General features: G+C 43.1%; 1 long non-coding RNA gene across 1 annotated transcript; it reads left to right on the top strand.

Moving 5' to 3' along the window:
* Positions 1-9,698: 9,698 nt before the first annotated feature.
* Positions 9,699-15,715, top strand: LOC147451583 (uncharacterized). The gene is made up of 2 exons (XR_015188799.1): positions 9,699-9,897; positions 14,683-15,715. It is a non-coding gene; the product is annotated as an uncharacterized LOC147451583 (long non-coding RNA).
* Positions 15,716-26,469: the final 10,754 nt, after the last annotated feature.

Here is a 26,469-nt window from a genome sequence, read left to right as displayed (position 1 = left end):
GCCAATGTCTGTATCCTTCTTACAAGTGTAACAATATTGTAGTGGGGCCGAGTGAACTGTGGTGTCAGAGCGATGATCAATAATGGTTTTACTCCCTAAGGGGTGTACCTTACCAGTCACCAAATCCACTCTAAGGACAGAGTCTTGGAATTGCAAATAGACATGATTTTTAGACCAATCGTGAACCATTTGTGCTTCCCTCATGAATGGTCGTCCTAAAATCATTTCATATGACATAAGGTGTTTAGAGAAATCCATTACAATGAACGTATGTCATACCTTGTGTCCTAGAACTTTGATCTTAAGATCCTTGAGCATCCCCATAGGTTTGGCTATGGTACCATTTGCCATCTTTACCACAATGTTAGTAACACTGAGGCGGGGTTTTCCCATGGATTCCCAACAATCTTTTGTAACGATGCTAACTCCCGCACCACCATCAAGAATTCCCTTTATAGTTAATCCCTTGGTAGTGATGGGTAGGGTCGCATTAGACTCGTCGCCTTCAAAATACTGCCCTAATTCGTTAATGGGTACCTCGATCACAGACTCGTGTCCATCTAAGTCAAGTGATTGCACATGATTTTCCTCATCAATCATAATCGAGTCAGGCCTATTTGGTTGCGCAAACTGCGGTAATCCCGTTCGTAGCTCTCCGTTAAGGAATGCTCGAAGTGCAAGGAATAACTCAGGATCTCCATATAGCTTTGCTATGATCGTGGTTCGGACCTCAGAAGACATGAAGTCCACTAGTTTGGCAACATTCATTGGCGTTTTGCAGGGTGTAGGTCCTTGACTAGGAACTGGTGAGGATGGAATCTCATATTCCTTAATGGGATCAGGTATTCCTTCGTTAAACATCCTTTCCAACAAGAAGGGTGTATGCTCACTTTCTGATGTCATGTCCTCACTCCCTTCTTGGATGATACTAAATATGGCTAACGGTCTATGGTTCATGTGGGGTGGATGAACTTGCGTGGGAAACACTGTGTCATGAATTTTGACCTGCATGGGTTCTGGTTCTAGTTTCCTTTGAGTCTTCTCCACTAAACCTCTTAGATGTTTCACCTGCTCAATCTCGTCTACTGGGTTTGGGTACGTCCCAATCTTCTTTTTACGATTCTTCCCTTTTTGCCCCTGCGGTTTATCTTGGGGGTCTTGGATTGGATTTGGAAACACTTGTGGTGTTTTCAGAGGCTCCTTATGGTTTTCTCTTATTCGGTTTTCATTTGGTTTCATGTTACGGTTTTCTTTGTCGGTCTTTCCATTTGTGGTATTGGTTCTAGTCTCCATTGTCTCGACTGAATCTGAATCATCCTCGAGGTCATTCATATACACGGGGTCATCTCCTGTTCCTATGTTTGTTTTGGAACTTGGCTTTGAATTTTCCGTATTCTGCGACTTCTTCCTTCGTGTCTTCTTTTTCTTTGCTTGGATAACTGACGCGGTATCTCTCTCTTCGAGAATATGTCCTGGCCCTTGAGGCATGGACCGTGTAATCGCATAAGCGGGTGCGACGGGTGGTATTGGCGATGTCACACTAGCAATTTCGACCAAATTTAGGGGTGTGATTTTAGGCGCATTTGGGTTATAGGGGCATTGGGCAATCAAGTGATCTATGCCACAACGATTACATGTGAGTATTGGCATTGCAGACGTGCTCCCTTGATTCATTTGCAACTGTGCAGCATTCTTTTGCAGCCTAATAGGGCACTCCGCTGCTCGATGTGGTCCACCACACTCGTAGCATTGAAGAGGTGGCCTCCTAGCCTGGGTGTTGATATTTTGACCTCTGGATGCGAGAGCAGCAGCTTGATAAACCGGCTTGACTTGCCCCCAACAATCTTCCATGTAGTATATAGGACACTCTTCCAATGTATCAAGTCCGTAGGCAATACTAGTGTCTATTTCCTCCTCACAGCCATCTGCATAAGCATTTGATGGCTCGCAACCCACTTGGTTCATAGGGGCGACTCTTGGATGCGGGGGCTGCGGTCCTAGCACAGGAGGTGGTAGCGGTGTTGCTTGTACAACATTTTGAGATCTAGGGACCATGTGTTGTGGTAGTTGCTCAACAGGTGGAGTAGGCATCAATACAGGAGCTCGAGGCGCATCCGTCCAGGCTACAAGTGGTCTATTTACCATCGTACGTTTGATCATTAAACAATCCTTAGCTTGGTGACTATACCTACCACATGCGTTGCAAGTTCCATTAAATTTTACTCTAAACGTAGGGCACTCACTAGTGCTATGTGGACCTAAGCAAATGGAACACCATTGTTGCTCCCTTCTTGGATACATGTGACTATTTTGAGGGGGTCGATTATCCTTAAGAGACTCTTGGATTGCCTTGGTGAGGTCTGTCAAGAAGGTCTCAAATACCTTTGGCTCATTGGAAATGGGCTTTGCAGTCATGGGTTCATACTCAATGGCTTGTGAGCTAGTGGATCTCGTGTCAGTAGACACCCTCATGCCTGCTATCATCAAGTTGTCCTCTAATTGGATTGCATTGGCAGTGACATCTTCCCTGGTTGTGATACCTCTAATCACTAGTCCATTATAGATTCCTTCATTCCTCAACCCTCGAATGAATCGATCAAGCAGTTGGTTATTGTTGAAGCGCTCATTTACAGGGCAGCGAGAGTTTAAGTGCTTTAGACGACTAATGAAGTCCCTTACTGACTCTCCTTCGGCCTTCTGTAGCTGAGATGCTACACCCCAAAGCACACCTTCTCGTATGTACTCCTTTAGAAACAACCTTCGAAGGGTAGGGTAGATTGTTTTCTCGTCCACCCTTAGGGTCCTATACCAATCTCCAGCCTTCCCACTTAATGTCAAGCTTAAGGCATTGCACTTATGTAGTTCGTTGCGTTCCCCTAAGGAATCACATACTTGTTCAAACACTTCAATGTGTTTTCTAGCATCTTCGTCCCCATTGAATTTTTGCGTGAGTTTGGCAATTTGTACTGCCTTACTTCTAGGCTCTCTATCAGATGCATGACGCATATTTTCCGCGATAGATCGACCTATGGTTTGAGCAAACGCTGCCAAGTCACCTATGTGAGGAGGCAAGGCCGGTGGAGGTACTCTTGGAATCATATGTGGGAGAGGAACGGGTACCGGTCTTGGCATATGTGTGGATGATGCAGGATATGGAACATAACCGGGCATAGGTCCACTCGGATAAGGGCTAGGGAGCGGCACTCGAGGAGCATAAGCAAGTGGTACAATTGGAGGTGTGGGGACCATGTGTGCATAAGGGGCTAGAGGCACATACGGCCGAGGCCCCATATTAGGTACTACGACACTAGGTAGTGGCACTGCGCTAACCGTAGATGTCATCGGTACATTCTCTGTCAGGCTTATCCCTGGAGTGAGCACTGTGTTTTCGTTGATAGAGGGTTGAGCCAAGTTAGGGAAGCTAAAGTTTTCGCTCGGAGGCTCAGATTGCATAGAGACCCCAGGTGAAATGACGTAAGATGGGTCCATGGGGCTCATTAGAGGAGTCTCCATTTGTGATAGAGTAGGCTGTTGAGCCTTGCTCGTATCCAGAAATCTCATGGGGCCAGTTGAGAGTATATTTACCCCTCGGTTTTGCCTTTCTGATTGAATAATGCCATGGATAACATTACAGATCATTTTCTGTTGATCTTCGATGCTCGTGGCACTAGAGGTGGATTGTACAATCTCTATCCATCCTACATGGTAGGCGTGGCCAGAGTGTAGATCCGTCAACACCTCAGTGTGGAGGTCGTATGTCCAATGATCATTAATGAACAATCCTTCTAGAGTCGACGTGTTAACGGTTTCTTGTGAGGTAGAAGCAATGTTGCTCCCCGTGGTTTTACTTGTCACCAACGGTACTCTAGAGGGAACTTCTGAAGGAGGCAGCTCAATAGGGCCTTCTTGGTAAGAAGTTGGTAGGATATCCACATGGACACTCTTTGGGGGTGTGGGGTCCACGTGCGATGTGAAAGGAGAGTCCACTTCCCCACCCCCTTCGTGTGCTTCATTTGCATCAGGTTCCGAGCGAGTAGCTCTACCTAATGTTTCCATGAAACGGCTAAACATACTAGTACTAAGCTGTGGAGCTTCGGGAGGTGCATGGCCTTCTCTCTCAGTGTTTTGGGTAGGGTATGCTTCCATGATTTCTGAGTCGGAGGAGGAATCACTAGCGGCTATTTTAGGGTCTTGGGTGGTGCTACCTTGTGTCCCCGCTGAGGGTCTAGAGCTTATCGTGGATGGGTAATGGGTGTCCGTATGAACAGAGGCACCCTCAATATGCTCGTGTTCTAGCACCCGCCCAGAGCGTAAGTGCATGTGCTTTTGATACCCTAAGGTGTCAAAAAGCTGCTCTAGGAGGCCTTATGACTAGTTTTTAGCATGTTTTTTGTTTGTTTTTTTGCTAGATTTTTTAGAGCGTGTCGTGGAATGGGCCGTGTGATAGCTCGAAACGAGCGTATCGGTCAGAGGGTCGTGTCGTGCTTTACAACCCTCCGTTTGGTCACTCTATGCCCTCGGAATCCCTAAAACTGTCAATTTCCAGTAGGGAACTAGGCCCAAACTAGAAAGTCTAAGGGTGCAAGTGGGAAGAGAAAGGAGGAGAGTGGAGGACTTGTCCCACATGCTCTCATTCTCTCTTGAGGAAGTAGGGTATATATATAAGAGTGAGTCTAGTATACATCATAAGATTGAGGACAGAGGCCTGGGCCTAGGCTTGGGCTTGACCAGGCTTGGGCTTGGGAAAATGATCCCGATCCCGATCTACCTTTTATACAAACCAACCCATCCGTTTTAAGAGTCACGTTTTTTATTTTTTTCGAGAAAAAATTTTCAGAATTTTTTTTTTCCAACAAAAACTTTTTTTTTTTGATGCAGAAAATACAGAAATTGAAAACACAAAAATTGAAAATGCAGAAATGCAGAAAATTGAAAAAACGCAGAAATGCAGAAAATTGCAGAAATTGAAAACGCCGAACTTGAAAATGCAGAAATTGCAGAAATTGAAAAAACGCAGACAATAGCAGAAATTGAAACTTGACAGCAAATGCAGAAAACGCAAAAAACAGAATTCTCCACACACTCCTTCCCTGCCTTTCCTATGATAGAAATTGCACCACAAGGAAGCGTAAAGTGCTAACCGAGCTTAGTGTAGGGCATATCCCCGGCAGCGGTGCCAAAAAATGTGCGCTCCTTGCCGCACTGTCGAAGCAAGGGACTTGCCAATACACCGTGTGCGAGCCACAAACGGCTCCAAGCACACAACAAGCCTAAACTAGCAAGCTCAAGAGAACAAAGGGTGTGTCACTCACCGCTCTACGCTCGCCTTCGTGGTGGATTCCTCGCCGCGATGAAGAAGAAGCTGCAGTCGTGCCGCGCTCAACCGCCTCGCCGCCGCCGTGCCTTCGTAATGCTCGATCGCACACACACTCTCCCTCTCTCTCACACACACACACACACAAGGAGGTGAAGAAGAAGAAGATGGAGATGGAGATGGAGCAAGAGCACTCTTCAATTGCACAAATGAGAGAATGAGTAAAAATTAGGTTTAGTTGGCTTTTATAGGAGCTCACCCCATTCACACTTGGGTGCCCATGCTTAGCCAACTAACCCTAGCATGTTCGTGTTAGAGTGCGCCTCTCATCGGTGATCACTCTACCTTTCCCTATTGGTCCGACAAGCCCGGTACCTGACTCTACCAAATACATAATACGCGTCCATCGTAGGTGATGGGGTGTCCGTGAGCCGTGAGGGTTAACACTCTCTAAGAAACCCCTATGGGTAGCTTCATAAGTATCTTGCAAATGCCCTATAACCCTAGATAAGACTAAAGCTTGTTGCCAGGCTGCCATCTGAGAGAAGAGATAGGGAAACAAGAAGAGGAAGCTCACAGAGATAAAGTCGTAAGACTAGAAAAACCCTTCACATGCAGAATGCCGATACTGCATGACTTCTATAGAAAGATGGCTTATTGATGAAGCCAAATCTAAGAGTTAGCTTGTCGATGAAGCCAAGTTGCCTTTCTTCTCTTGAGCTGAGGACATATGATGAATGGTATGAATAAAGTCTTACGAGACTTTATACCACAAATAACTATGCCTTTTTTGGACGATGTGCCAATCAAAGGATGCGATGAAAGAGAGAAAGATGAGGCTCTAGATTCGAGGGGGTGCCGTAAGTTTGTGGCAAATCATATAAAAGATTGTGACAAGATTTTATCCAGGCTAGAAGAAGTGAGCCTTACCTTGTCAGGAACAAAGTCAATGTTTGGGATGAAAGAAGTGCTAATTGTGGGACACATGTGTAATTCCAATGGTAGAAGACCCTGTCCAACAAAGGTAGATGCAATTCAAAGAATGAAAGAAACATGCACTAGCATCACAAAGGTGCTGAGATTTCTAGGTGCGTGCGTCTTCTACATTATATGGATTCCACATTATGCACATGTAGCAGATCCTCTCTACCAATTACTCAGGAAAAATCAAAGGTTTCAATGGGGAGAATCACATCTAAAAGCCATGCAAAAGCTGAAACGACTGCTACTATCATCTCCAACTCTAAGAAAGGTGGATTATAAATGTGGAAGACCTATGATTGTGACAATTGATACTAGTGGAATAGGATGGGCAATAGCGCAAGATGATGAAGAAAATCACAAGTATGTAATTAGATTTGGAGAAAAAGTATTAAGCATTCTCCAACGAAATTATCCACAAATTAAAAGGGAGTTATGGGGGGTAGTCACTGCCCTAAAATGTGAAAAAGAATACCTAATAGGGACCTGTGCTTGTGGAAACTGATTTCTTTCCACTCCTTGGGATGATTACAAGCTGCACCACTCCAGATATTACTATGCTCAGGTGGATTGCCTATATCAAGTCACTAAATTCTGAATTTGAGCATATTGCTGGAAAGGATAACCTAGAACCCTGCATTCATCTTAAGCCGGTATTACCTCATGTTAGCAGTGGTATCACATGAATCCGCATATGGAAAAACAAGTGAAAGAGGAATTGGATTTACTGTTGCGGGTGGGCCCTTCATTTCTCCCATTGAGAACTCGGATTGGATCTCGCCAATTGTGATTGTGCCAAAAAAGAACAAGAAGCTCAGGATATGTGTAGATTACCGCAAGTTGAATGCAACCACAATTCCAGATCCCTTCCCTTTACCATACATGGATTCCATTCTGGATGAGGTGGCAGGACACAGAATTTACTCATTTTTGGATGGGTTCAGTGGGTATAACCAGATACAAATGGTGCCAGAGGATCAGGCCAAAACAACGTTTATTACAACATGGGGGGTGTTTATCTATACTATCATTTGGTTCGGATTGTGAAAATTTCCATCAACATTCCAGCAGGACATGTATGAGATATTTGGGCCGTTTTTAATAGATTTCATGCGGGTTTTTTTAGATGATCTTAGTGTGTTCGGAACTTGGGAGCAACATCTGGAGCACTTGCGATTGTTTCTACAGTGTTGTTGGGAGGTGTGTTTTAGTTTGAACCCTCTCAAATGTGTGTTTGCAGTTCGTAGTGGCAAGCTGTTAGGTCAAAGGATGGCATTGCGGTGGATCGAGACAAAGTCAAGGTCATCATGTAAGCACCACCACCAGCAAAACCCAAAGGATGTATGCGGTTCTTGGGAGGGATCAAATGGCATGGGCAGCATCTGTGGTTTTTAGCAGATCAGGCCATTCTGTTAAATGTTGCAGCTCATGTGGATCGCAAGGAATTCCAGTGGATAGATGATTGCAACTTGGCATTCAGACGGCTGAAGTTGCAGCTGGCAAAGACACCAGTAATGATTCCACATAACTGGAAGATTGACTTTCATGTGTTTGTTGATGCTTTGGATGTGGCCATCGGGAGTGTGTTGATGCAGGAGCAGTTGACAGGGTGGTTTTGTCCTGTTTACTATGTGAGTCATCTTTTGTCAGCAGCTAAGAAGAGTTGTTCAGTGACAGAAAGGGAGTGTTTGGGAATGATTTACTCTATTAAAAAATACTGACATTATTTGCTGGGGAGGCAAGTTTTCTTTCATGTGGATCATTCCGCACTGCTATACCTAGTGAGACAGTAGAATTTGATAGGACGTATGGCACGATGGGTGTTGTTGCTTCAAGAGTTTGACTTTGAGGTCATTCATCATCCTGGCAACAAACACTTGGTGGTCGATTACCTATCCAAACTGGATTCAGGAGAACCAGCTGTTGGTGTAGATGATGAGTTCTCAGATGCTTCTTTATTTGCGATTAATTAGGAGCTTAATGGCAACAAAACTGTTCAGAATGGGGATACTGTGGGGGTGCTGCCCTGGTCCTGGTATGAGGAAATTATTTTGTTTTTGAATACAGGGGAAATGTCGGCATAGCTGAGCAGACATCATCATACAAGAATGGCGGTTCATAGCCGGTCTTTTGAAGTATGTTTGGGAGAGCTGTATTACTACAATACGATGGATATGCTATTGCGTTGTGTTTTACTGCATGAGAAAGGGGCTGTTATTCAAGAAGCACATGGGGGAATTGCGGGTGGTCACTTTTTTGGGCAATTGACAGCAAAGAAGATTCTGCAGAGCGGCCTTTGGTAGCCAAGACTTCATGCAGATGTGCAAAAGTTTGTGCGGCATTGCAATGTATGTCAGCAAATAGGGCAGCCGTCCTTTAGTAGTAGATTGTCGTTGCATCTAGTGTTGCCATTAGAGCCTTTTCAAAAATGGGGCTTGGATTTTATTGGGCCAATTAAACCAGTAGCAGTGAATTCTGGCAATCGGTACATTCTTACATCAACAGATTATTGCACAAAGTGGATTGAGGCTTGGACATTGAGGGATAACACTGCGTGCTTAGTGGCACACTGCTTGTGTACAGATGTTCTTACCAAATTTGGGTGTCGGGTGGAATTGGTCAGTGATAGGGGTGACCATTTTATTAATTGGATCATCAATCATATGACTAGGTTTTACTTGGTGATGCATAAGAAATTGTCCCCGTATTACCCACAAGCAAATGGTTTGGTGGAGTCTACCAACAAGTAGATCATGCGGATTCTCACTAAGATCGTCAGCAATCATCCGCGGGATTGGGATGTGTGTGAAGCTTCCAAGTGCACTCTGGGCTTACCGCACAGCTTTCAAAGTAGCAATAGGCCTCACGCCTTTCAAATTGGCATTTGGAATGGAGACAATTACGCCGGTAGAATATGCCAGTGCCTAGTTTGTGGCTTGCGGTGGAAGAGAGATTGCTGCCAAAGGAATCATTGGCGTACAGAGTGGATGTAGTTGCCTTGTTGGATGAAGAGAGGTTGAAAAGTTTTTATTGGATTTAGGAACTATAGCAGCGCCAAAAGCGGTGTTAACCACTTTTACTCATCGGCAAGCCTCCGACCAACATTAAAAGGCCAAGCAGTGGAATTACCTGTCAAATGCTCCCATGTAATTCAAATAAGCCATTCTGTAATATAATTTTCACCTACACACCATCTCCTTTTACTTTTCTCGAGTCCGGTCATTATTTTTGCCAGCAATTGTAATAACTTTTCTCATTTTGGGAACACTCCCAATTGTATTTCGGGCGTGTTCACCGCATTCCGGTGCTAAAATAGTGAGCTATGAGCACCATTTAGTGCCGAAAAGTGCCCAAGTCCATAGTATGGGCGCACGCGACAATTTTGAAGGCCACTATAAATCCCAATATGAAAGTTGTAATGTCGTTAACTTGGGTTTGGCTTCTTCTCTCTTCTCTGTTTTTCCTGCTTACTGAGTGTGTGTGGGAGTGTGTGAGAGAGGTGGAGAACTTAGAGAAGAAGGTGAAGCTCGTGTTTGCATCCTACGCGCGTCGTCACGCACACCGGAAGCTCAAGACTCGTGGTCTACATCGAGCAAGAAGAGGTGAGTGACACACCTCTTTTCCCTCTTGTTGTTGCATAGCTACCCTATGTTATGTGTGTGTGTGTGGGCCTCATAAGCTTCATACGCACACATAGCCATCGCCCAAGGCCCCTACGACACTCTCCTCTTGTTGCTTGCTTGCCTGCGTAAGGAGGTGAACCAACGAGGGAGAGTATTAAGCGCATTTCCTGCACCCATTCTGCCTGCGTAAGGGGAAATCGGCTTAACATTTGGCGTCGCTGCCGGGGAGGCGGGCTATGGTTAACACTAATTGGGAATTTCTTGCCTGATTTATGCCGCTATCTTCTTGCTATGTGTGCGAAGAGGATTTTTCTGTGAAGAATACACACAGATGTATTTGAAGAGGTGGACGGATTTTTCTGTGAAGAATACACACTGATGTATTTGAAGAGGTGGACGAATTTGGAGTGTGTTTGAGTGTTGGTGATGATTGGAAGGTGTTTGATAAAAGCATTGGATATATGATGAATGTTCGCAAGCGATTTGGATGAATTTGGACACCATTTGGGCTCCGAATTCCTTAATTTCGCTCTCTTTTTGTTAATTATTTGCATTTTTAATTAACTTGAGAGCTTAATCCGGTCATTAATCATGTTTTAATGGTCCGAATTGCATGTTGTTTGTTGCAATCGATGGTAGATAGATAGTAGATACTTTTTAGATGTGTGTATCATGATTTGCGAGTGTGTATTGTCAAGATCTGGGCACCGGTTACTCTCCTTAAATGTATAAATTCTAATTTTTTTAATTTTTTATGATTAAAGAGAGTTAATTCATGCTCTAATCATGCTCTATTTATGTACATATGGTATACACATGTAGGCAAAGTGTTTGGAATTACGTTTGATTAAATCCGACATGAAAATCGCGTTAATTTGGACCCGGATTGCATAAATCTGGCCTAAGCTAACGGCCTTTTTAGGGTGTAATTAATCAAGCCCAATTCGTTGTTTTTGGACGCGTGGAGATGCCTAGTATGTAATATTTTATTCAAGGAACAAGGTGATAGCTTTAGTTTTTGGAATTGAATACTCCATTGCGGAGATCTAAGCTCCCGAAAACCCCCTCACGAAGCCCGAAACATGTAGAAACCCCTAATTTTAGTGATTTGGCGGGATGCAATTAGTGAATAAATTTCATTGCTGATTACTCGTACGATCGAGGCGGTCGTTTTGACGCCCATATTGCCCGTTTCACACTGTGACTGCCCGCCCGTATCCGGCCGTCCTTGGGCGCCCGCCGGCTGCCATCGGCGCCCGAAAAATTTCGAAAATAAAAAATGTCCGTGGGGTTCTCATCTTCACTTTCCTCTTTCCATTTTTAATTTTGGCATCGTTAAGTGCCGAAAAACCCACTCCGAGTGCCCGCCTGTGGCGTTGGGAATGCGTCCCGGGTGCTATGCTGCCCACCCGCAGTGCTTTCCCTTATGCCAACGCCTGTCCCGTGCCCCCCCCACGTGGGAACGCGCGTGCAAATTTTCCCAATTTTTTCCATGCTTTTTGCTATTTTTTATTATTTTTTCGGACCTTTTTCTTTTGAATTCTCTTTTATTTTTATTTTTTCCTTTTCGCTGTCTATTTTTTCTCGCTTTCCCTCTAAGCACGCCCACCTCCGCGTGTGCCCAAACCCTGCGCGCACACCCACATACCGCTCGCATTGCTCACACACCGCGCTCGCGTGCACGCACCTCGCGTGCCCGCCCCATCATCACACCTGCACCCGCCCGTCGGCACGCAGTCACCTCCCGCTCGCCAACGCGCACTCACCCCCCGTTCGCGCGCCCCCTCGCACGCCCATGCTCACGCTTCCTCAGCCGCGCTCAACCCCGCTCTCTCGCGCCCGCCCACTCGCGCCCGCGTGCGCTCTCCCCCTCGCGCATGAATCGCACCATTCAAGAAAGGCCAGTGTTCGGGAAATATGTGCCTTAGCTTAATATCCTCCCCTTTTGGAAATGGAAAATGCCGCTTGAGAGCACAACGAAAAGGAAAATCCCCCTCTCAAAAAAGCAAACACTACAGTATATTTTCCAAAAAAGTAGCTGAAAATGCAAAAATTCCGCTTAAAAATACACCAAAAGGGATCTATGTATGTTTGAAAAAATGATTTTTCCCGAACACTGAGAAAGGCTTATGTCTATGTTGTCACAGTCTCATTTGCCACAGTCATTTTGGGCTGAAGCTTTGATGATAGCTAGCTACTTGATTAATAGAACACCAAATGCTACATTGTAGTTTAAAGTGTCTAAGGAGTTATGGTCGGGACATCCAGTCTCTTATCATAGGCTCAGGACATTTGGTTGTGAAGCTTATGAACATGTGCCCAAGGAGCTTCGTGCTAAGCTTGATCCTAAATCAAGTAAATGCATTTTTATTGGCTATGGAATGGATGGACAGTTTGGATATCGTCTATGGGACCCAGAAAGCAAAACAGTGATCCGTAGCAGTGATGTTGTCTTTAATGAGACAAAGATGCATAAAAAGCCAGAAAAGGAGGTTGCATATCGTAAGGTTACATTCAATGATGTCTCCCGTCCTATGCCTACTATTTCGCAAGTTAATGCTCCACTTGATAGAGCTACTGAGCAGCCTAGCACGAGTAGTCAGCCAAGGAGATCACAAAGGATCTCACATCAGCCAGAGCATTTTGTTCCTGGTGTTGATTTTGTGTTGCTAACAGACAGTGGTGAGCCATCTTGTTACAAAGAGGCTATGTTAGCTAGTGATAAGTCTCAGTGGGAGCTTGAGATGCAAAGTGAGATATCTAGCATTGAACAAAACAAGACTTAGGAACTGGTTCCGTTGCCAAAAAATTAGAAAGTGTTACCATGCAAATGGGTCTTCAAGAAGATGTTTACGTCCCCTAATGCTACGCCTAAGTACAAGGCAAGATTGGTAGCCAAAGGCTTTAAGCAGAAGTATGGCATAGATTTCGAGGAAATCTTTTCGCCTGTTGTCAGGATGACCACTTTACGTGTTATGCTTGCCCTTGTTGCTACAGAGAATCTTGAGCTAGCACAAATGGATGTAAAGACAACTTTCTTACACGGTGATCTCGATGAAGAGATCTATATGGCTCAACCTGAAGGGTTTGAGAAGTCAGGCAAGGAACATTTTGTGTGCAAGTTACGCAAGAGTCTTTATGGCTTCAAGCAGGCACCCAGGCAGTGGTATCATAAGTTTGATACATTTATGTGTTGTCAAGGGTTTAAATGAAGTAATGAGGATCCTTGTCTCTATGTGAAGAAGCCAAGAGACGAATAGCTTATTATGCTCATTCTTTATGTGGATGACATGCTTATTGCTGGTCATTCAAAGAAGGACATTGTTGATTTAAAGTAGAAGCTATCAAGTCAGTTTGACATGAAGGATTTGGAGGATGCTCATCACATACTTGGTATGTGCATTACTAGGGACCGCAAGAAAGCGTTGTTATACCTGTCTCAAGAAGAAAACATGCATAAAGTACTTGAGTGTTTTGATATGCAGAGTGGGAGATCAATCAGCACTCCATTGCCTGCTTACTTGAAACTTAGCAAAGATGATTGCCCCAAATCATTATCAGTCAGTACTCCATTGCCTGCTTACTTGAAACTTAGCAAAGATGATTGCCCCAAATCTGATGAGGACAAAGCCGTGATGGCTAAGGTTCTATATGCTTCAGCTTGTGGGAGTCTCACGTATGCCATTGTGGCTACGAGACCAGACATTGCATATGCAATGGAAGTTGTGAGTAGGTTCATGTCCAATCCAGGAAAGAAGCATTGGGAAGCTATTAAGTCGATTCTCAGATACTTGAGTGGGACAGCGGACAGCAGTCAGCTATGCTATGGTCATGGAGAGTTATCCATTCATGGATATGTTGACAGTGATTATGCAGGCTGTGTTGACACTCATAGATCCACTACAAGATGGATTTACACGTTTGCAAGTGCTGTTATTTCTTGGAGATCTGTGCTTCAAGATTGTACGTCAGTCTCTACCACTGAAGCAGAGTATGTTGCAGCTAGTGAAGCTTGCAAAGAAGCTATTTGGCTTGCTCATCTAGTGGGAGATCTTGGCATTAAGGTGCAGCTACCACTTCTTCATTGTGACAGTCAGAGTGCTATTGCCTTGGCAAAGAATCCAGTGTTTCATGCATGAACGAAACACATTGATGTGCGACATCATTTTGTATGTGAATGCCTGGCAGAGAAGCGTCTTGACTTGGTGAGGATACATACTACAACGAGTATAGCAGATGCACTCACTAAAAGCCTCTCCAGCGAATGCTTTCAGTGTTGTCGTCAGTCGATGGGCATAACGTGAAGCTATTGTTGCTTCATTTTCTTTCTCTGTGTTTACTAACCTCCCTTTTGGCACATTGGCCATTTAGTGGGAGAATGTTGGGTAAATGGCCATCTACTGTGGCGAGCCACCCGCCCATTGACCTTACTAACATATACTTGTATTTTCCACTCATTGTGAATACATTCGTGCTAACCTAATCTTGTGTGTGTGCTTCTCCTTCCTTGCACTCTTGCACGCTTGCTTGCTCGCTCCCTGTTCGCGCCTCTACTCTTCAACTTCTGGTGAGGTAACCCCTTTACCGTCCACTACAGAAATAGATTCGATGGCACTCACAACCACTACTTTGCCTTGGGATGATCCGCAATATGTCTTTTATCCAAATCACTTGGCTCATTGTGCTACTCTTTTACAAAAAGCCGCCATAGCATTTTGGGATGCCAGTACTCAAGCAGGGTACTTATAGGAATTGGAATCGCAGGTGACGGATCTGCGTAATCAGTTGGAAGTGGCTCAGGGCCAAAATCAGTGGATGGAGCAACGCACTCAAAATACGGAAAGGCTGGAGGAGTCTCTGCGGGAGCAGCATGCGGAGTTTGCACAGACACTGAATGATGAACTGTTGTGCAGGTGCACAACCGATGCCCTAGCAGCATATTTGCAATTGTATCCGGAAGGAGTGTTAGAGAATATGGAGGAATTGGATGGATTGATCACAGCATTGTCTGCGGAAGTGGGCCAACAATGGGAGACGTAGGTTGCCAAGTGGCACTGCCTGCAGAAGAAGATGCTCAAGGGTATCTCAGCTACTTCAAATTTATGATTGCAAAACTTATAGGATATAAAGAGGTGATCGCACATGAAGTAAATCTGATGGTGTAGTATTTACTATCTACACCAGAGACCCCAGTTTGTTTATATGGTATTATGCCAGATGAGGACTCATTACCTCATTTCTTCCCTATCATATACCTATCTACTCAGGAGCCCAGAGATGCTCAAGACTACGTGGAGGTCTGTGTGATAAGGTGAAAGCCTGGCGCCAAGTGCATATCAACAATTGTAAGTTCATGACACAGTTTTTGGGCACTCTTCAAGAAGATATTAGCAAAGGCCCGGCTTCAACAGAAGTCTTTAAGGATGGGTTGGATAGCATCAAGGCTATTTATGAAGAGTGGAGCAAGCACCGAAAAAGCTTATCGGCTACTGCAATGATCTGCTCCAGACGAGCATTCTGTTCAGCAAGATTGTGGCTAAAGAAAAATGCCCGGCCATAAATATGGAAAGGTACATTTCTGAGCAGCTTCTAGAAACAAGGATTCATCATAAGCGTTAGTCTTGCAGATGGATGGCTGGCCACTGTAGAATATTGCTTAGAGTTGGCCAAGGCTTGGTATGATGATGGAGAGGACACAATCTAGAGTGATGCATCTCATTCCCATGTTCAGCTCAATGTGCAGGAATATAACATTTTGGTCAAGGATAGGAAAGCAACTCTGGCGAAAGCTTGACAGAAAATGCCTCCACCCAGCCTAGCATCAGGGTCTAGCTCTGATCAGAGCCCTGAGGTCAAGAGTTATCCTGCTAGATTCATGGATGTTCTATCCATTGCCAAAGATAAAGAGGTTTATGGTAGGGAGGTGCCAATAACAAATATGTACTCATCCAATGGATCACCTTTTATTATAGATATCCATCTGAAGAAAGACGAACATCTTCTCAGAACAACAACTCTTGTTGAATTTCAGGTCAAGGATATCACTTTGGCAGAGGAAGGCCAGAACAGAAAAAAAGGGGGAAGAATGAAGATGGTACTTTGCAATTTTGGCTCATCTGAAGTTCTGGCAGATCATTAGAAATATGGAAAAATGGCGGGTTGATGTCAGCATGTTGGAATGATGACATCAAGCACCTAGAAAAGTATAAAAGGACCAAGCCGCTGCCATTCTCTAGTCGACACTCTTGGGGAGCTCTTAGAGCATAGATCCTTTGAAGCTTTCTTGAGCTTTCTAAGCACAAGATTTCTTATATATTTGTTGCCAACCCTTACTTGTAATCTGCATACTTTGTACACAGTTTTCCATATGAATATGATGCTCTGAGTCTTTCGTCTTCAATCTACTATTGTTATACTAGTTCTTGTCTACATTCTATTGTCTTTGTCTCTGTCATTTTACTTTGTCTGCTATGATTATCCTTTTACTGTTAATCTGCTAAGTACTACATAGTGCTTTCGCTGAAGGCGATTCTGCTACTAAGCCCATAATTGGAAATAGCCTGTCATAACTGTTAACCTTAGAGTGTTTCTGGCCTGATCAACTAGCTACACTACTAAGTCATAGTCTGAACTCAGCCACTGGTAGAAAAACTATCTGCCAGAAAGCCACCACTAGACCAAGGCATTTCCAAATGGGTATGGGAGTTTCTACCCTATGCTTACACGTCGCTCATGTGTGTTGTATACAAGCCTTTAAAGTGGTCTTTGTATTTTGGTAGCTCACGAAGGAGCGGTTCACGTGTGAGGATGTGTACATGCTATGTAAGGACCTCCATGCATGGATTCAGAATACCTTGGATCAAGCATGAAGATGAGCATTGGCTGGCTGCTTCATGGATATATCTTGACACATACATAGGAAACTTTTGGCTTTTATGTAGTCCACTTATGGCCACATTTTGTCTTGGTATGGGTAGATGGCTTACTTGGGCTTGCCATCCAGCCCATGATGGATTTTGTTTTGATGGATGGTTCATTTTGGCATTTTGTATAGTCCACGTGTGGGCACATTGACATGTTGATAACAGGAGTTTTTTGTATATTGATGCCTTTAACATGACACGATTATAATAAAGCTATTGGCGTAAAGTGTTGTCTATGTTGTTCTCATCTATTCAACTGTTTTTTGTGCTCTTTTTGTGCTGCACTTAGTTGAAGCAAGTTTTTTATAATATGTCATTTTAATCCAGGAAGTGGAAACGTTGTCATAAGAACACATAGTTTTCTCACATTGTCCCATATAGATGCTCATTATGTTGTCGTAATCAAGAAAGTGAAAATATTGTCAAAAGATCACATTATTTACTCTCACATGATGTTTGAAGCTCTATGTTGCAATATTATGTTAAAGATCCTATCGCTTTATTAAAGTGTTGTCCTAGTCTAGTAATTAAGTCAAGTGGCATTTGCTAAAGAATCCTTGTTGTTCTTGCCCGATGCTTAAGCATGGTCCTTCTTTCCTCATTATTGTCCTACAACAATTGTGAATGTATGCAATGCATATGTCCCTAGGTTAAAATGAGTTGAAAGAGTGCTTAATACTTGCATGCATAAGTAGTATACCTATGTGCACTTGCAAAATGCGGTGCAAATGTATGAAGTGATGGGGTACTTGAGGAATCGATAGAGCACATTAACCATAGAATATGGTCCATGAGCTCACAAAAAGTCCGTCAAGTGGAATTTGCTGTCAAGGCTATGAAAAAGAGTGTGCAGTGTGCATGAGTGAAGGGAATCTCTATCTTCTTGATTTGACATAATAGACTTTGTCTTTTCGCTTACCCCTCCGACAAAAGCGACACACTTATTATATCCCGCTCACCAGCCAAGATGTAATCATTCAGCGAAGAAAACAAAAAAAGGAAAAATATGTACACGTAGTCTAAGCACAAATATTACTTGAAGCCATGGGACCAAAATCAATCCAAGCCCATATTGTATTCCATGCATTGTGCCTTTGAGGAATGCTCAAGTGTGCTGGGTTTGGCAAAGATTTTGTCTGTTTTTGTGAGGTTGTATTTTTTGGAGTTATGTGAACCACCTGTCTTGCTTATGGCAAAGCTTCTAATCTAGCAATGAGGGTGCAATATTCACTCATCTTTTCTTTGCTTTTCCATTGTTCAGATGGGATTGCCTTGTTTTTTGTCGCTTCATCTTGGTGCAGTTTTGTGTTGGCTAGCTCAAAATCCTTAATAGAATTTCTTTGGCTAGACTTAGTAGCACTTGACGTCTGGGAAGCCAGCATTGATGCATGGTTGGCTTGGTCCTTGATTGTTGTGCTGCACTTGAAGTAGGTTCTAGCATATGATCCAGTTTTCTTTGAGGAATAGTAAGTGTTGCTTCGTTTCTTTAGTTGATTAGGTTATTTTGAGAACGTTCTAGGGATCTAGAGTAGTTGGTTGCCTTCATAGTAGCCTTTACTTTGAAGTAACTTCTTCGAAATCTACCGTTTATGAGTGTGAAGTGCTTGTTTCCTTTGGCCCCTGTTATTATCGCAGCCATGTAGGACCTCATTATACAGCGACATGATTTTCAAACTTGAGTCCCAGATCTCTAAGTTGTCTCCCTTACCGATTGAACAAATCCGACTGATGCCTAGTAGCTTCATCCCTCAAAAAAAAAATTCAAAATTTGATCCAAAAAATGGAAAGCTGCATCAAGTCACTATGTCAACAACAAGCACAAGAGTCTCATCAAACCTACACACTATGCTACATCGACACACATAGTTCATAACAAAGGCAACAAATTTCATCAAACACCAAATCCACCTCTCTTTTGTATTTGAGTGCATGAATACCACAACACTCAATTGTATACGTAATACATACAACATCAAGACAGGAAATATCTACCAACTCCTGTTGTTTGTCCTCGCCGAAAGGATTGTGGTTGAGGCAATTCTAGCTCTCTACGAACGAGCAATAAAACTTTTTCCTCTGCACAAAAATAGTGTAATTGTTCACATATTACTGACTATTTCCCCTACCACCATGTTAGAACTTGCATAATCTCAACTAAAAACCCCACCAAACCCTTTCAAGAAAAGACTTTGTAAAACGAGAACAAGCCAGCGATCACCATTGAATCGAATGTTGGAAGAGAATTCATCACCAAAAGCTACTACAATGCTTGATAAGCAATTTTTTTAACAAATATCTATTATATGTAAGAAGTAAAAGAGGATTTGTTTAGGCTAGATTAACACAAAAAGGGCAATCTTATACTTGGGCATGTACAAAGGAGCTCAATAGTCGTAACCACAAAAAGGGATATTACTATGTAGCAAATAGTAGTATCAATCTACGTGTGGATGCCGTGATCTTCTCAAGTTGATCTCCAGAAGCAAGAGTGATGGTGAAGGTCCTGTCATCATCCTCAAGTGATCCATATTCACAATCGTCAATAATACCTATGGCCACTATGTCATCATCAATTAGATTGATGGCTCGATTGACAAGGGTACTTGCACAGTTGAGAAGGGGTGCATGTCTAGTAGTCAAGGGAAATAGAGAGTGACATGTATGACATGAGTTACCTTCCCCTCGATCCACTAGTAGTGTCTTGCTGCAACAATGAGGAAAAGATATATGAGGTCATTAGTGAAGCGTACACGATTCCTCCCATGTTGATGCTTCTTTCGTAGTACATATGTGGTTCCAGTGCACTTCTCTGGTTGGTCGAACATAAAATTTTCTTGCATCTTACCCTTTTGTACTCATTGTGGCAATCCATGAACAAGCCTTGTCTCAATGACATGTGCCTGTATTTGTCTAATTCTTCCTCTTAAGGACAGATCAATTGTCTTGGGAGAAAGAAAGTTGCATCCCATCAAGTCCCATAAAAGGGCCTCCTTGTGTTCAGTTTTGTAGACTTGTAGATCATTTTCAAACTCTTGGAGAACTCTCTTCATGTCCTGAATGCTCCGAGTAATCTTCTCATCAAGATCTATTGCTTGGGGCTGCTCATCCTTGGCTTCATACTGAACCAAATGCTCATTCACACCAGCAAAAGCCTCTTCTAGATTCTTATTTAGACCATGTGCACTATCAATGATAGGAAGGACATGCACCATATGTGGGAAGTCCGTAAAGATGCTTGCACTCAGATGTCCAATCAGGACAATCACAGTACGTGGACTGCATACTAGTGTGATACCAAGTTGTAGGTAAGGACATGTTTTTCATCCTGAAGAATAGCATCAATGCATTCACAACTTCAAGCGTTGATGGATTAGCCATATATCTTCTAAAGATCTTCTCCACTGGCTGACAGTTTTGCAGTTTGGCTCTTGCTAGAACCTTTTATGTTGTATCGCCCCTGTGGTAAGGTGCACATCCTTACCAGACCCAAAGGTGTTTTCATCGTGGTCAAGTCCCTGCTTTCTATATCGAGCTGGAACTGATCATATCCCGAATATAGATCACCCATAGAGTATATAGATTTCCCTGTAAATGCTTCTGCAAACTCCATCACAATTGGTCCTATTCCGACTTTCATGATTGTGACCTTGTTCATAGGTTGCATATCTTGAATGAACCGTAATGCTCCATATTTCTTTGGCACAGTCAACCATCTCTTGGAGTACGGAGAACATGAAGGCTCTAGGATTCCCATCTTGATCTTTTCTTTTAGCAATTACATTAGCTTTGGTAAGAGAGCTTTTGGTATAAGAATCGGCCGTAGGTTCCAAGGTACATGAAAAACAGTGAAGATCACCATTGGTGCTATTACACTTGGATCAACACAACCTATCTCATGTGGCTAAAACGCAAAGGCCTTCCCATGTTTTACAAGCATCTCTTCCAAGCATTCCTTTTCAATTGGTAACAAGAAATCCTTGTCGCTGATCTTTAGCTCTTTTAAGGTTTCCTGTGTAAACTTATGCCCAATTTTGTTTGGATCCATGAGATTTGGTTGCATAGAGGCTTCATCTATCTTTTCCTTACTTTCTGGTGGTAAGGGCAAGGCAACTGGTTTCACCTTCTTTGTAACTATTTTATACTTTGTATCAACTTGAGCATCCATCCCACAATGCATGTTTTTACATTCCATTCTCTCAAATTCTTGGATTACATCATACATCCCCACAAATGATACTTTTACCATCTCATTCCCACCCTGCAAGCATGAACTTTCCATGGCAGAAAGCTCATCCATAGTATCCACAAATGAAACCTCATCAAGCACACCTGATATAAACTCATCTTTCTCCAAAAGACCACACTGCTTCATAATTTTTTGTACATTTTGTATATATACACGCATACCACGCTTCAAATCCTTACTTTTAACATATGCTACTGACCCATAACTAGAGAATCCCCAAAAGGTTGTTGAAAAGATATTTACATTATTTGAGTCCTGTGAGAAGTTGTTACCCCTCATACCATTGGAATCCCGCGTTACAATGGCACTTGGCCAAAATCCCTCATCTCCTTGTAGTTCATGAATTTTCTGTTTATCTTTGGGAGTGGTTGTTCTCGAAGAGTCTCACGATTCCTTTCATCATTTATGCATACAGTCAGGAATTGGGGAGTTTTCTTTCCATCTTTGCTCCTTATTCTTGCATATGCCGACCCATCATCCAAAACCTTTGTCTCCATCTTCACAGCTGTAATATAGGGTTGTCCAAGGATGAGGGGATAGGATGACATCTCCTGGACAAAGAAATTTTGTTCGTCTTTCACATCCCCTATGATTACCCTCACATTTGGACAAGCTGCATAAAGCTCTCCTGATGAGTTGTTTGCTGCCCTAATCATCCATCCATGGTCTACATCCATCGGCCACTTACATTGTTGTAGAGGTTTTTAGCCATTAGGTTTATCTCTGACCCATGATCAATCATGGCGACATATGGATCTTCCAAATCCACAATCTCGACAAGGGTTTCTATTGTGGACCTTGCCCAATGGTTCCTGGAGTAATGGATTTTTGCAAGAACTTCCTTCTCATCATCTTCATCCACAAATCTCACCTGTCGTGCCCCTCTAGTTGACTGATTGCATTCCACCACATTTTCTCTCTCTTCCTTTTGTTGTACCTGAATTCCATGTGATTTGAAAGTGCTTTCCTCCCCCTATGAAGGAATGGACTCAATCAAGGACTGTCTTTTCCTTCGTATAATATCAATTATCTCATCATGGAATTCTTTCTTTGCAATCCCCAAGACTTCCCCTAGTGTAAATTCCACGTTACTATTCAAAATCCTCTCCTCCAGCACTTTTTTGAGGTCTGCAGTGACTTCGATATCAGACTGAAGCTTGTAGAGTGGACTTTTTCCTTTACTCTTCTCCTTCTCTTGCTTTGTCTTTGTTGGAGCTTCACCCATTGATACTTCTTGTGGAGGTTGGTTATGCGACAGAGGCACTTGTGATGGCCCTGTGTCCTTCTTTCCACTACCACCGGTGACCCTTTTTTATGGCACCCCTTTCCCCATTTTCCCTCTTATGCTTTTCCTCCACATGTGCCTCATTATTCTGACATTTTGCAATGTAGGCATGGATATATAGAGAATCCACAGGATCTTCCGGCTAGTCTCGAGACGTATGCAGTCTCCCGCCTCATGCAAAGACTGCTAAGACACTTTCTTTGATGCAATTAACTCCATTGTTGATGGCTAGAAATCTTCATCCTCATGATCTTTATCCTTTTCACATTCTTGATTTAATTGGCGAGATTTTAATCTGTAGGTTGTTGCCTCAACCATAGAGATGGCATGGCTGGCAGCCATATCTTCAACTAGCTTTTCATCCCTCCTTTCCCGAAGTTTGTACTTAATGGAAGACTAGTCTCTGTAAGGTGGATTTTTCCATCTTTGAAAAATACAATTTGATTTCTAAGGGCTTCTTTATAGCTCGCACAGTCTTTTTTTGCATGTTTTGGGTCATCACACCATATACATCTGTATGTAAACCCCTCCTTGCTTTGGGGCTTTTGTATTGGAGCTTTCCCGGATGATTGTTCTCTTTCTTCAAGCCTAGACATCTTCAATTTTAGATCCCGTATGCCCTTAATAAGCTCTTCCATTGGCCATTCTGCTTTTGGAATTGTGGCAGTAGGTTTTGGTGGGCTCTCAGGGGTAATAGTTATTGGAATTACCGAGATCATCACCATTTAATCCCTCCATCGTTGTCTCTTTGCTAGCATGGTTACCGCATCCTCAACATCATTCCAATTGTTCTTTAGTCCATGCCGTGTATCCTTATCCTCAAGGAGAATTTCTAGCTTCTCTTGGGGATCTTTGCCAGCCGCTTGCAAGAAGAGCTCTATTTTCTCCCTGTCTAAGGTTGTGCACTCTATCCTTGACAATTGGGCATAAGACTTCTCGAATTCTCTTAACAACTCTATGGCAGAAATTCCAAAGTTGGGTTTTGTAACCCATTCCAAAAGAAAGTACGCTTGGTTACCCGCTCAGAATTCTCCATGAAATAATCATCCTTCAAAGCCAGCTTGAACTCTTCCAGTTTCTACCACCATGTGTTGTTGTATTTCCCTTATGCGCTCCCTTATCTCAGGAACATAGACTAGTTCAAAGCTTCGAACAATATCCTCCTCGGTCACCCTATTTAGCTCCATCTCCTTTGTGTGATTGTGCAAGTATTTAGCGATGTCTTTGCCATCAAATTGATCGACCTTCTTGACAATTGACTGTAGTGCTTTATGTTGGATTTAGGGTTGCAGAAATGCACACACAAAGCTTGAAGAGAAGAAGAAGCTCAAAAGCACACAACACACGAAGTAGTATTACTTAGTGTGCAAGTACAAAGATAAGATATCCCTAGAATGATGGGCGTATATACAATGCACGGAGGAAAAAAACCTCCTAGTGAGGAAAAAAGTGCCCCAGCGGTCCTAAGTGTGTTGACACACATCACTGCCTATATATGGCAACAAATCCCCCCTAGGAGTGATGGTGTGAACGAGAGCTGGCACTCATGTGTAGGGAAGTGCCATGCCCTATGTAGATCAGTCCACAAAGGGGAGCAAGCCCAAAGCTTTGCGAAAATCTTCGAACTTCTCATGAGGAAGCGCCTTTGTGAAAAGCTCGACGAGGTTGTCCTGTGTTGGCACATAGGCCAAGCTGATCTCTCCTACTGAGAGTCTCTCCCTGACATAGTGATAATGCACCTCAATGTGCTTTGTGCAAGCATGAAAAACTAGGTTTCTCACAACTGCCAATGCGCTCTGACTGTCAGTGTAGATAGTGGTGGCACAATCCTGTCCAACACTCAAATCAACCATAAGCCATCTGAGCCATACACACTCAACCGTAGCTATGAAAGCTACCCTGTACTCAGCGTCACAACTAGAAGTGGCCATAGTAGGCTTCTTCTTGCTCAACCAAGATATGCATGAGCTACCGAGCATGAAACAAAAACCACTAGTGGACACTCTCGTGTCATAGCAACCAGCCCAATCACAGTCTAAAAATGCATGTAAATTTGGCGGCAATGATCCCCCCTTGGGATAAAACAACCCAAGATGTATGGAACCACTCAAGTAGCAAAAGATGCACTTAACTGCCTTCCAATGCTGAGACCCTGGCTATGCATAAACCTGCTCACCTGTGAGACCAAAACCTGAATCAGGCCTTGTAATGCATACATAAATGAGGCAGCCAACAACCGTCTGATAGAGTGTGCCATCAAAATGTTCTCTAGCATCATGAGAACTAAGCTTTAAACCTGTCTCCATAGGAGTAGCAATAGGCTTACAATCCTCAAGGTTGAATCTACGCAACAATGTCTCAATATGCTTTGTTTGACACAAAGCAATACCTCCATCACACTGCTTAAACTGCATCCCCAAATAATGATGCAAATGCCCCAAGTTTGACATCTCAAAAGAGGCATTCAAATCAGCCTTAAAATCAGCAATTTGACTTTCATGTGGTCCTGTGAGCAACATGTCATCGACATAAAGAGCAATGATTAGATGTACATCATCTGCACGTTTTACATACAAAGTGCTCTCGGTAGGACTGTTCTGAGAACCATGTGCAGTCAAATATGCATGAATCTTTTCATACCAAGCTCGTGGAGCTTGCTTTAAACCATACAAAGCCTTCTTTAACATGCACACTTTGTTTTCCTGCCCTTTTTGCACAAAACCACGAGGCTGCACTACATAGACTTCTTCATGCAGATCCCCATTCAAAAAGGCAGTTTTTATGTCCAATTGATGTACATTCCAACCATTATGAGCTATGCACAAATGCTACGAATGGTAGTCATGTGACAAGTAGGTGCAAAAGTCTCATCAAAATCAATGCCCTTTTCCTGAGCATAACCTTTTGCAACAAGTCTCACATTATAGCGATCAACACTGCCATCAGGCTTTCATTTCAACTTGAAAACCCACTTACATCCAATGGCCTTTTTACCAATAGGCAAATCACATAAAGACCATGTACCATTCTTCATGATAGCATCATATTCACCTTGCATCGCAGCCAACCAATTTTTTGAATTTTGTGCTTCATCAAACGACAATGGCTCTTCTTCATCACACAAACTAGATACAGCCAAAGCATAACAATCTGATGCATAAGAACCATGATGAAAACCTAAACGAGTACGAGTAGACAAAGGTGCATCTAACTTGCTATCACGCAAAGTCTGCACAAGCCATTTTGGCGTATTTCTTGCCTGCTCATTTTCAGCCATGTCCTCATCAATTACATGTTGCAAATGTGCATCACAAATGGGCTGATCTGTAATGTCATTTGAACCCTGCGTAGGCTGCACATGTGCCTCATTAGGACTTACATTAGATGTACCACCTGTAAAGAGAGGCAATAATGTATCAAATACATCCTGTGAGCTAATGCATGTTTTTTTGGTACATGACAACAAGGATTGCACAGCATCTTCCACAAAAACAACATCCCGACTAATCTAGATACACTTTGATTGCGGATGATATAACCTGTAACCCTTGCTCTCAGCACTGTAACCAACAAAGATACATTTAACAGCCTTGTCATCCAATTTGCGGCGCTGCTGCATAGGCACTAAAGCATAGGCCAAACAACCAAATACATACAAGTGACCAATAGATGGCTTCTTGCCATGACAAGCCTCATATGGAGTGATAGACTGTAGAGCTTTAGTAGGACACCTGTTTAAAATGTATGCTGCACACATGACAGCCTCAAGCCAAAATACATGTGGTAGCTATTGGCTTTTGACCATACATCGTGCCATTTCCATTAAAGACTTGTTCTTCCTTTCAGTAACACCATTTTGTTACGGTGTATATGGCACTGTAAACTGGTGTTTTATCCCATGACTAGCCAGAAATTCATCAAACTCTTTAGACATGTACTCCCCCCCTCAATCAGAACAGAGGTTGCCCACAACACAATTAGAAACATTTTCAGCCATAAGCAAAAACTGTTTGAAGCACAAAAACACTTCGGACTCTGCCTTCAATGGATATACCCATGCATGCCGTGAGTAATCATCTATGAAAGTCACGAAGTAC

Source organism: Adiantum capillus-veneris, chromosome 8 (genome assembly GCF_014529385.1).
Source record: "Adiantum capillus-veneris isolate H3 chromosome 8, ASM1452938v2, whole genome shotgun sequence".
Classification (NCBI taxonomy): Eukaryota; Viridiplantae; Streptophyta; class Polypodiopsida; order Polypodiales; family Pteridaceae; genus Adiantum; species Adiantum capillus-veneris.
Note: the sequence above shows the minus strand (reverse complement) of the source record. Positions and strands in the feature narration are given on the sequence as shown.